Source organism: Schistocerca piceifrons, chromosome 3, assembly GCF_021461385.2.
Source record: "Schistocerca piceifrons isolate TAMUIC-IGC-003096 chromosome 3, iqSchPice1.1, whole genome shotgun sequence".
Taxonomy (NCBI): domain Eukaryota; kingdom Metazoa; phylum Arthropoda; class Insecta; order Orthoptera; family Acrididae; genus Schistocerca; species Schistocerca piceifrons.
In genome coordinates, this window is record NC_060140.1 from 891,335,402 (window position 1) to 891,347,901 (window position 12,500).

At 44.5% G+C, this 12,500-nt stretch overlaps 1 protein-coding gene and 1 pseudogene across 1 annotated transcript in view; both read right to left on the bottom strand.

Annotated features, from left to right (window-relative positions):
* The window catches only part of LOC124789526 (orcokinin peptides type A-like), a 417,616-nt gene that overhangs the window by 47,374 nt on the left and 357,742 nt on the right, over positions 1 to 12,500 (bottom strand). The window lies entirely within an intron of this gene.
* On the bottom strand, positions 9,274 to 9,391 carry LOC124790588 (annotated as a pseudogene).

Consider the following 12,500-nt stretch of genomic DNA (forward strand, 5'->3'; position numbering starts at 1 on the left):
AAGCGCAAAATCCCTTTGCTGCTTCGAATTACGCTCAAATTTCGTCGAATGACTTTGAACGGTCCATAGTGGTTGCACCCTGTACACCAGAGCAAAAATTGCAGACATTGCAGTCGCACTGCACTCCAAAGGGGTGAGTTCACGTTCATTGGGGTTGCGAGCTCACGGTATCCTTAGAGAAAGGTCAAGGAAAGGGGTGGTTTCAACGACGCCGTTGACGCCACCACCTGAGGCCTTTCCGTGCCGACGCTGAGCGGCTGTGTGTCGGAAACGATTTTGCTCGGCACTCGTAAGAAACCTGCGCGATTTCAACGCTGGGCGTCGCGGTTCTGACATCCAGCACAGAGATGTAAAAATAAGGGGTAAAATGTGGGAAAGACGGGGTGCTACGACCTCGCCATCGTGTGACACGTCCACAGCGGCATTGGGCAAAATTGTGGTGAAATTTGGTGCTTATGGGACATCATTAACCCATTCCAAACGTCACGTGGGCTTCTGTGCTCTGGACTTTTCTTGCATTTGTCGGCACCTTGCTGTGAGACTAAGAATGATGTTGCAGGGTGCGACGGTTTTTCACCAATACAGGTGAAGGTTATAGGCACCTTCCAGCCAAGTTTCAAAGTATGGGTTACCATGGGAGACAATTACGGGGTTTAGAAATGTGATACTTTAATTTGTTGCTCATTGCAGTTACTGCCAGTACTGTATCGAGCAAGGAAGCTAAAGCTGTAGGTAGGAACTGGATTCAAATTTTGAAGGATGAGGCTTTAAATACCCGACTGGCAATTCAGATTTATTTTTACTGGGGTTTCATAAACCGTATGGTTCCTTCGCAAAATACGTGACCGAGTTCTTCCTCTAATTCGACCTTACGCTCCATTTCTAATGACCTCGTTGTGGACGATACGTTAAAGCCTAATATCCTAAATTTTTGTGAGTCCTGAACGTCTCTACGAAGAAGATTAAGCATTGAACTTCATCCAAAGAGCCTCACCTCAATTATAAATAACGGCAGAGAATGCAAAAATGAGCTGTGAGATATGCATATTCGCTTTTTTTAATCTGTATGAACAATTTTTGTCACAGAGCAATAACTTATATCGCACAGCAACCCATCAGAGTTACGACTGTCAGTCTTCACACCTCTGCTACACTCACGAAAATAGCCATAATACTTGTTCAACAATGACGGAGTTAAGGCCCTACCAACAATGACCCATTAAAAGTACACAAAGGTTTCATATACTGTGACTCCATTTAAAGGAGGTTTTCGAGTAGATTACTACTTCTACAGCTACATCATGTCCTCAAGGGGGGTACTTCTGGTACCATGAACTGGTCGTCCCTTCCACGTTCCACTAGTGAATGGCGCTTGGGAAGAACGATTGTCGGTAAGCCTCTGTAGTAACTCTAATTTCTCGAATTTTCTCGTCGTGGTCTTTGCGAAAGAAGAATTCGGGCGGTAGTAATATGGTGTCAAACTCTTTCTGGAAAGTCCTCTCTCCAAATCTGGAAAATGCTCTCTCCAAATCTGGAAAGTGCTCTCTCCAAATCTGGATCTTCTCTCTCTCTTCTGTCAGTCATACCTAGTAAGGATCCCAGACTGATGAACACTCCTTATTAATCGGTCGAACAAGCACCTTTCAAGCCACTTCTATCGTGGATGAGTTACACTTCCTTAAGACCCTTCCTGCGAATCTCAGTCTGGTATCATCGTTTCCTTCTATTTATTTTATACTGTCATTCCACTTAAGATCGCTGTGGTCAGTTACTCCTGGTTACTTTACGGTAGATACTAATTTCAGTAATTTGTCATCAATAGTGTAGTTGTGTAATAGTGGATTTCTTTTCCTACTTATGAACAAAAAGTTTGTAAATTTGTGGTAAGGTCTTTTGGGATCAAACTGCTTAGGTCATCGGTTAATCTAACTTAAACGAACTTACGCTATGGACAACACACACACCCATGCCCGAGGGAGGACTCGAACCTCCGACGAGGGGAGCCGCACGGACCGTGACAAGACGCCTTAGACTTACCTATCAACAACATATTTCGTTTATTTACGGTCAGCTTCAACTGCCTGACTCTGCAACATTCGTCAATCGTCTGTAGGTCATTCTGCAATTCTTTTGGCATTGACACTTTCTTATAGACAACCACATCATCTGTGAACAGTGTTAAACAGTTTTCGACGCGTTCTAGTAAGTCATTTCTATACATTGACATTAATGGTCCTCCTTGCGGTACTGTAGAAATTACATTTACATCTGCCAATTTTATTCCGTTAAGCGCGACTTGTTCAGTTCTCTCTGCAAGGCCGTCTTGAATCCAGTGGCAATATCCGATAAGTTCGTATTTTTTTCAGTAAAGCCGTAGAATACGCCTTAAAAGATAAGACAGAGATAAATATGATTAAGGCTTCTGCAGCTTTTTTGGATAATGTCGAAAGCTCCTTGAGGCTGTTCGCAGATGCTGCTGCCGGGCCCAGGAAAGTTGCAAAAAAGAAACCGTAACGAAAGGCAGGTAGACTTGCAGAGAATCGCCGCTTTGTGCACGAACTGACAACTGAACCCTTTGCGTAATAAAATGCAGTGGAATGCGTATGAAATGTGCCGAACCCACTACTGTTTGGACTATACACTTACAGCAACGCCCAAAAAACAGCTACATCTATAAAATATTCGGGACCAACCAACCGATGTGGTATGGCCAATGTAGTGTGGCTGATGTGTATGGCCACATAAAACTAGTAGGAAATGCAAATGCCACGCTGAGATTCATTGGAATAATCTTAATGAAAAGTAATTCATTCACAACTAAGTCTTTTACAAAATACTCGAGCGACAAATTCATGTACGTTACTCTCCAATAGGGTCTATAGAAGGGCGATGTACTTGAGGACAGTATTATGGAAATGGAAGAGGATGTAGATGAAGATGAAATGGGAGATATGATATGCGTGAAGAGTTTGACAGAGCACTGAAAGACTTAAGTCGACACAAGTCCCTGGGAGTAGATAACATTCCTTTAGAACTACTGATAGCCTTGGGAGAGCCAGCCCTGACGAAACTCTACCATCTGGCGAGCAAGATGTATGAGACAGGCGAAATACAATCAGACTTCAAGAAGAATATAATAATTCGGATCCTAAAGAAAGCAGGTGTTGACAGATGTGAAAATTACCGAACTATCAGTTTAATAACTCATGGCTGCAAAATACTAACGCGAATTCTTTACAGACGAATGGAAAAACTGGTAGAAGCCTACCTCGGGGAAGATCAGTTTGGATTCCGTAGAAACGTTGGAACACGTGAGGCAATACTGACCTTACGACTTATCTTAGAAGAAAGATTAAGGAAAGGAAAACGTTCCTAGCATTTGTAGACTTAGAGAAAGCTTTTGACAATGTTAACTGGAATACTCTCTTTCAACTTCTGAACGAAGCAGATGTAAAATATAGGGAGCGAAAGGCTATTTACAATTTGTACAGAAACCAGATGGCAGTTATAAGAGTCGAGGGACATGAAAGGGAAGCAGTGGTTGGGAAGGGAGTGAGACAGAGTTGCAGCCTATCCCCGATGTTATTCAATCTGTATATTGAGTAAGCAGTAAAGGAAACAAAAGAAAAGTTCGGAGTAGGTATTAAAATCCATGGAGAAGAAATAAAAACTTTGAGGTCCGCCGATGACATTGTAATTCTGTCAGAGACAGCAAAGGACCTGGAAGAGCAGTTGAGCGGAATGGAAAGTGTCTTGAAAGGAGGATATCAGATGAACATCAACAAAAGCAAAACAAGGATAATGGAATGTAGTCTAATTAAGTCGGGTGATGCTGAGGGAATTAGATTAGGAAATGAGACACTTAAAGTAGTAAAGGAGTTTTGCTATTTGGGGAGCAAAATAACTGATGATGGTCGAACTAGAGAGGATATAAAATTTAGACTGGCAATGGCAAGGAAAGTGTTTCTGAAGAAGAGAAATTTGTTAACATCGAGTATTTATTTAAAAGTCAGGAAGTCGTTTCTGAAAGTATTTGTATGGAGTGTAGCCATGTATGGAAGTGAAAAATGGATGATAAATAGTTTAGACAAGAAAAGAAGCTTTCGAAATGTGGTGCTACAGAAGAATGCTGAAGATTAGATTGGTAGATCACTTATCTAATGAGGAGGTACTGAATAGAATTGGGGAGAAGAGAAATTTTTTGGCACAACTTGACTAGAAGAAGGGATCGGTTGATAGGACACGTTCTGAGGCATCAAGTGATCACCAATATAGTATTCGAGGGTAGCGTGGAGGATAAAAATCGTAGAGGGAGACCAAGAGATGAATGCACTAAGCAGATTCAGAAGGATGTAGGTAACAGTAGGTACTGGGAGATGAAGCAGCTTGCACAGCATAGAGTAGCATGGAGAGCTGCATCAAACCAGTCTCTGGACTGAAGACCACAACAACAACATAGTCTCCAATGTGGGAGAGGTGATACTAGTAGAGAAGACAGAGTATTCAAAGGAATACAGCGTGTATTGTCAGGGGTTCAAACAGTAGTGCGACGGCGTTAGGTCCCTGCCGCACTGGGATGCCACGGCAGCTTTGCCGATAGGGACGCCAGACACAACGCATGTGACACAATGGAGCCCGCAGCACTTGGCTTCTTACCTGAGCGACGCAGCTCTGCTCTGCCGGCAGGTCTGACAGCCTGGCAGTGTTGCCTATGAAACGCGTAGCGGCTAATGGAAGGCAGCACTATGCCAACAGACCCGAAGGGCGTTATTCGCGGCCCACTTTTTCGAGTTCCACATCTGCACTATAGGTAATTTTGACCCTAAATCTTAATTTATACGAGATTCAGACGAGACCACTTCATCTCAGGACTATTGAAATCGCGAACAGAAAAGAAGAAAACGTGTTGGAAATCATGAGCGTCGTTATTAAAACCCAGTTAGAAGAATACGCCCGTTTACGTTGCAAACACATTCAAACTAGTAATAATAATAAAGCAGATTCTTGAGTCCGGCTGGTTGTAGACCATGGAAATTATTGATCCTCAGTTTCCACATAGCCTGTTGCTGATGCTCCACTCCAGTCATAAGATGTTCAAATGTGTGTAAATCTTATGGGACTTAGCTTCTAGGCGCATCAGTCCGGAACCGCGTGACAGCTACTGTTGCAGGTTCGAATCCTGCCTCGGGCATGGATATGTGTGATGCCCTTAGGTTAATTAGGGTTAAGTAGTTCTAAGTTCTAGGGGACTCATGATCTCAGATGTTAAGTCCCATAGTGCTCAGAGCCATTTTTGAACTTATCTTCTAAGGTCATCAGTCCCTAAGCTTACACACTACTTAACCTAAATTATCCTAAGGACAAACACACACACCCATACCCGAGGGAGGACTCGAACCTCCGCCGGGACCAGCCGCACAGTCCATGACTGCAGCGCCCCAGGCCGCTCGGCTAATCCCGCGCGGCCTAGTCACAAGAACGTGGCAGCTCAGATAAAACTCAGTACTATCTGGGATATGCAAGTTATCCTCCAAATCTATTTATAGACCGAAATAGCACAGCTGCATGTACTGCTGCAGCAAGTGATGCTAAATGGATCCGAGATGCCAGACGTGGTTGAATTATTTTAAGAAAAGAGACGTAGATAAATGCGAGTCTTTTCTTACTTTTTGTCCAGAACATTTATTTGTAATATTTAATTTGATTTTATAACAGAACTTTTCAAAATAAAAACTGAAAAGTAACTCATCCCTTTCTAATCTGTACCAATTTTCATACATTATGACCTGCAGAATCAAGCAAAAATACCTAAAAAATTCGCATGGTGATAGTTTGTTAAAGAAGTCACTAGAGTTATTGTGCTACTCAAATTTCAGACTTGTATAAAATCCACCTAGCACTTAATGCATGTGACTAGACAACTCACTTTCTCAGTCCAAAATGCTGCAACTGCCATCAGTCAACGAAATATGGGGAAACGTATTTATCTCGGTGAAGCATGGCTTTGTGTTTTCGTTGAAATTTGGAATGATCTGTTGCGCTATGGTGGTGACAATGTGAAACAAACCAGCTGCCAAACATAAACCGGAAACTCACACTATCATTGCAGCCCGGAGTGACTCAGAAGGAACCCACATGATCGTGTGGGCCAGAGTGGAAGGGGTGTATGTATATATTACAGTTGCAACTGGAACTTTAACTACAAATAATTGATTGTTGATTAGACAGTACCATATACAAATAGGTTAGACATCACTCTTTGTTCTGGTGACTTCAGTTTCTAGGCAAACTGTGAGTCAAAATCTTTTCTTCCGGCAGGATAGCTTTTCTTAAAATGGTGTCCTTTTCATTCAGTTCATCTCGGCAAACCTCCTCTAACTCTTCGAATGAATGTCGTGACATTCTCACGTAAATGAAAAAGTTATCATTGTAATTGCTCAGACTATTGTATAGTGTCTAGAACAACCCATTTGCGGAACGAACAGCCGTGAAAGGATGTACCCAGAAATTCTCCTTTTTAGGCATTATCTTTTTATTCGACGTCGCACACAAAGCACAGCCACTGGCTTTTCTATGACCACTTCAGTAATGAGCATAGATTGAAGAATTTCTTCTGGCGGCTCTGTTGGCGGACGTACTGGCAGACTGCAGTACTGCCAGCAGAGCTGCCGTGGCGTGTATGCAGCAGGGCCCTTACGGAGATGGTGATCAGACCTCAATGGCGGACTCTACAACAGGAGTGTTATGCTCATGGAAGGGGTTACCTGCAACATTCCGAGTATACGTTCCAAGAAGACTCAGGCAGCATGTTACTTCATGCAAGAAATTTCTTGCGTAATAAGTATGCCGGGAAAACGTGGAGGCTTGCCAACAATCGTGATAGTGGTACCAGATGCATCCTCCACCAAGCACTGCAAGCTGGTTTGAAGAAGAGAAATGTAGATGTAGTAACTGGGCTACTAATGCTTTATTCTAACGTCAACAACTCATGTCATAATAAAGAATCAGTAGATATACAGGAACTATTTCATTTTCATCTCATGCAAGTCTGTGTAAGGGAAAATACACTACTGGCAATTAAAATTGCTACACCAAGAAGAAATGCCGATGATAAACGGGTATTCATTGGACAAATATATTATACTAGAACTGACATGTGATTACATTTTCACGCAATTTGGGCGCATAGATCCTGAGAAATCAGTACCCAGAAAAACCACCTCTGGCCGTAATAACGGCCTTGATACGCCTGGGCATTGAGTCAAACAGAGCTTGGATGGGTGTACGGGTACAGCTGCCCATGCAGCTTCAACACGATACCACAGTTCTTCAAGAGTAGTGACTCGCGTATTGTGACGAGCCAGTTGCTCGGCCACCATTCACCAGACGTTTTCAATTGGTGAGAGATCTGGAGAATGTGCTGGATAGTGCAGCAGTCGAACATTTTCTGTATCCAGAAAGGCCCGTACAGGACCTACAACATGCGGTCGTGCATTATCCTGCTGAAATGTAGGGTTTCGCAGGGGTCGAATGAAGGGTAGAGCCACGGGTAGTAACACATCTGAAATGTAACGTCCACTGTTCAAAGTGCCGTCAGTGCGAACAAGAGGTGACCGAGACGTGTAACCAATGGCACCCCATACCATCACGCCGGGTGATACGCCAGTATGGCGATGTCGAATACACGCTTCCAATGTGCGTTCACCGCGGTGCCGCCAAACGCGGATGCGACCATCATGACGCTGTAAACAGAACCTGGATTCATCCGAAAAAATGACGTTTTGCCATTCGTGCACCCAGGTTCGTCGTTGAGCACAATATCGCAGGCGCTCCTGTGTGTGATGCGGCGTCAAGGGTAACCGCAGCCACGGTCTCCGAGCTGATAGTCCATGCTGCTGCAACCGTCGTCGAATTGTTCGTGCAGATGGTTGTTGTCTTGCAAACGTCCCCATGTGTTGACTCAGGGATCGAGACGTGGCTGCACGATCCGTTACAGCCATGTGGATACGATGTCTGTCATCTCGACTGCTAGTGATACGATGTCGTTGGGATCCAGCACGGTGTTCCGTATTACCCTTCTGAACTCATCGATTCCATATTCTGCTAACAGTCATTGGATCTCGACCAACGCCAGCAGAAATGTCGCGATACGATAAACCGCAATCGCGATAGGCTACAATCCGACCTTTATCAAAGTCGGAAACGTGATGGTACGCATTTCTTCTTCTTACACGAGACATCACAACAACGTTTCACCAGGAAACGCCGGTCAACTGCTGTTTGTGTATGAGAAATCGGTTGGAAACTTTCCTCATGTCAGCACGTTGTGGGTGTCGCCACCGGCGCCAACCTTGTGTGAATACTCTGAAAAGCTAATCATTTGCATATCGCAGCATCTTCTTCCTGTTGGTTAAATTTCGCGTCTGTAGCACGTCATCTTCGTGGTGTAGCAATTTTAATGGCCAGTAGTGTAATTAGAGAACTGAGAGCCGAAATCGCCATGGCCAAAGGACAAAATCTCCCATTCCGATCCAATAATGTGGTAGTTGAGGTACTCCTGGACGTCAGCGTGGAAGTACTGTCTTGTCGATACCACGGCCTCTCGCCGAATACAAGAGGTAAAAAGTCCGTCCGGGAGCATATGTAGGATGTACAACAGGTAACATGTCCGCCCACCGGTAGCTGAGTGGTCAGCGCGATAGAATGTCAATTCTAAGGGCCTGGTTCGATTGCCAGCTGCGTCGAAGATTTTGTCCGCTCAGGGACTGGGTGATGTGTTGTCCTAATCATCATCATTTCATCCCCATCGTCGCGCAAGTCGCCGAAGTGGCGTGAAATCGAAAGACTTGCAACCGGCGAACGGTCTACCCGACGGGAGGGCCTAGTCACACGACATTTACATATTAACAGGTAATTATACACTAACACCCATCACGCATTACTTCTTTCAAGATCTAGTCGTGACTGCCAAATAAAATTGCAGCTACACAGGGTCCTATGTCAGGTCTTAAACCACCACAATTTGCGCTTTTATGGCATGACATTTCGAAAAGCGTCGATTAAGGTAACTAGCACTCCGTCTTCCGGCCACAAGTGGCCCATCGGGACCATCCGACCGCCGTGTCATTCTCAGATGAGGATGCGGACCGGAGGGGCGTGTGGTCAGCACACCGCTCTCCCGGTCGTTATGATGGTTTTCTTTGACCGGAGCCACTACTATTCGGTCGAGTAGCTCCTCAGTTGGCATCACGAGGCTGAGTGCACCCCGAAAAATGGCAACAGCACACGACGACCCGGATGGTCACCCATCCAAGTGCCGACCACGCCCGACAGCGCTTAACTTCGGTGATCTGACGGGAACCGGTGTATCCACTGCGGCAAGGCCGTTGCAAAAGTAATTAGGCTGATGCAGTATTTCTTGATTTTCGAAAATCACGTGACTCGGTACTACACCAACATTCATTAACTAAAGTACGCTCAAACAAAGTATGTGACCTAGATTCAAGATTAATTGGTAGGCAGGACACAGCGTGTTATCTTGGATGGAGAGGCATCGACAGTACTGAAAGCGTGTTAAGACACTTCCCGTTCACGCTGTATATTAATAACTTGGTGGACAATACCAATAGCAACCTTAGACATTTTGCAGATGATATAGTTACCTATAAGAAAACTGCGCAGGGGGGGAGGGGGGGGGTGCGCGGTATGAGGCGTCTTATCACGGGCCGCGCGGCTGCCCCATCGTAGGTTCGAGTCCTCCCTCGGGCATGGGAGGTGTGTTGTCGTTAGCGTAAGTTAGTTCGATTGAGTAGTGCATAAGGTTAGGGACCGATGACCTCAGCAGTTTGGTCTCGTAAGACCTTACCACAAATTTCTGATTTCTATAATAAAGTACTATCTTTAAAAAAACTCAGAAATATTTACTTCTAGCTTGATAAGATTCCAAAAGGGTGTAAAAACAGGCAACTTACTTAAAATGTTCAGATATGTAGTGTTGCACACTTCAAAACACAAAAAAGTTATGTTCTATGTCTATAATATCAGTGAGACAAAAATACAATCAGTCAATTCAGTATAAATACTTGGGTCTAAAAATTTGTAGGGATGTTAAATGAAACGATAGAATTCAGTCGTAGGTGAAACAGGTGGCAGATTTCCTTTAGATCGTAGGATAGTAGGAAACTGCAAACATGCACAGCGTACATAGGAGACTGCTTACAAAACACTGATGCAAACGATCCTAGAATATTGCTCAAGTGCGTAGGATACATACGAGACACGACTAACAAGGGTTGTTGAATGTATACAAAAGGAGGGCAGGACGATGGTCACAGGTCTATTTGACTCACGGCAGAGGTTCGCGGATATCTTGTTTCAGTTGGTAGACTTTTGAAGATAGATGCAAATTATCTCACCAAGCTGTACGTACAAAATTCCGAGGACAAATAGTGACTGAAGAATCGAGAGCTTCAGCCCCCAACGTAAGGCTTCGGTAGGGACAGCGGGGAGAGTATTAGACTTATTGCAGTGTGCAGAGAGGCTTTTAAGCAGCCATTCTTCCTAGGCTCCACGTGCGAATGGACGGGGAAGAAACCATAATATGTGGTACAATGGGACTCACTCCCTCTTATACACTTCACAGTGGTTTGCCGAGTATACATGACAAAGGATGGATAAAAATATGAAACATTAAAATCACAACACAGTACCGTGCCTGACACGGTGCAGGAAAGCAGTTGGCATTCATAAAAGTTTGCAGTCGTCTCAGAACGGATAAATAAAGGTCATGTATGGTTTTGAAAGGAGTCTTACACCAGTCTCCCTGCAAAATAGTAGGAACGTCAGGTAATGATGAAGGAGGTGGATAACGATCACTTCTATCCAAAGTACACCACAAGGGGACAATAATACTGAGATCTGGCGACTGTGGTGGGCAGGGAAGATGCGAAATTTCATCCTCGTTCTGGGCGGCAGTGTGAACAGGGCCCCTGTCGTCATTACCGTCGGGGAACAAACATTGTGTCATGGGATGCACCTGATCAGTCAAAATGATCACATAATCCTCAGCAGTAATGCGACTTGCAGCTAGCCATGGGGTCCATTTCTTGCGGTGTATCCATATTTTTGTCCACCCCATGTTTCTCTACACGTAGAAATGTCTGCAACGCCCTGTGTGTAATCGTATTGTATAAGTTACATCAGTGTTTCTCAAATTGTGAATTAAGGCGCCCTGGTTGTGCTGATAGTCCCACCACAAAAATATTCACTTTTTAGTTACCTACTGCAACAGTAACACTAACGAATAATACGGAAAGGTCAAATAAAAATGTATGTCTTATGTTTGCGCTCTGTTGTAAGGAAGAAAGATTGAAACTTCCTGGCAGATTAAAAGTGTGTGCCGTCTCACAGTTTTAATCTGCCAGGAAGTTTCATATCAGCGCACACTCCGCTGCAGAGTGAAAATCTCATTCTGGAAGAACGATTGTTGATTAACCTCTGTAGGAGCTCTAATTTCCCAGATTTTTCAAAAATTAGTAAATTCACGAGATGTGTATCGTATAAATTGCCATCTCACACGACTCTTCTTTGAACGGACGGTCTCGTTACTTCAACAGTAAACTTCTTCATGGTACACCACGTCTCAACCGGCCGGAGTGGCCGTGCGGTTCTATGCGCTACAGTCTGGAGCCGAGCGACCGCTGCGGTCGCAGCTTCGAATCCTGCCTAGGGGCATGGATGTGTGTGATGTCCTTAGGTTAGTTCTAGGCGACTGATGACCTCAGAAGTTAAGTTGCATAGTGCTCAGAGCCATTTGAACCAGTTTTTGAACCACGTCTCTCTTAAAGTGTCTGCCGTAGCTGATTGTTCCGTATCTCTGTAACGCTCTCCCGCTTATTAAACGACTAGCGGGGAAACATGAAACTGCCCAGATATTTGTTTATGCACTATGTGATCAAAAGTACCCGGACACCCAAACAAAACGTACGTTTTTCATATTAGGAGCATTGTGCTGCCACCTACTTCCATATACTCCATATCAACGGCCTCAGTAGTCATTAGACATCGTGGGAGAGCGGAATGGGGCGCTCCGCAGAACTCATGGACTTCGAACGTGGTTATGTGGTAGGGTGCCACTTGTGTCATACGTCTGTACGCGAGATTTCCACACTCCTAAACATCTCTAGGTCCACTGTTTCCGGTGTGATAGTGAAGTGGAAACGTGAAGGGACACGTATAGCACAAAAGCGTACAGGCCGACATCGTCTGTTGACTGACGGAGACCGCCGACAGTTGAAGAGCGTCGCAATGTGTAACAGGCAGACATCTATCCAGACCATCACACAGGAATTCCAAACTGAATCAGAATCCACTGCAAGTACTTTGACAGTTAGGCGGGAGGCAAGAAAACTTGGATTTCATGGTCGAGCGGCTGCTCATAAGCCACACATCACGCCGTTAAATGCCAAACGACCCCTGGCTTGGTGTAAGGAGCGCAAACA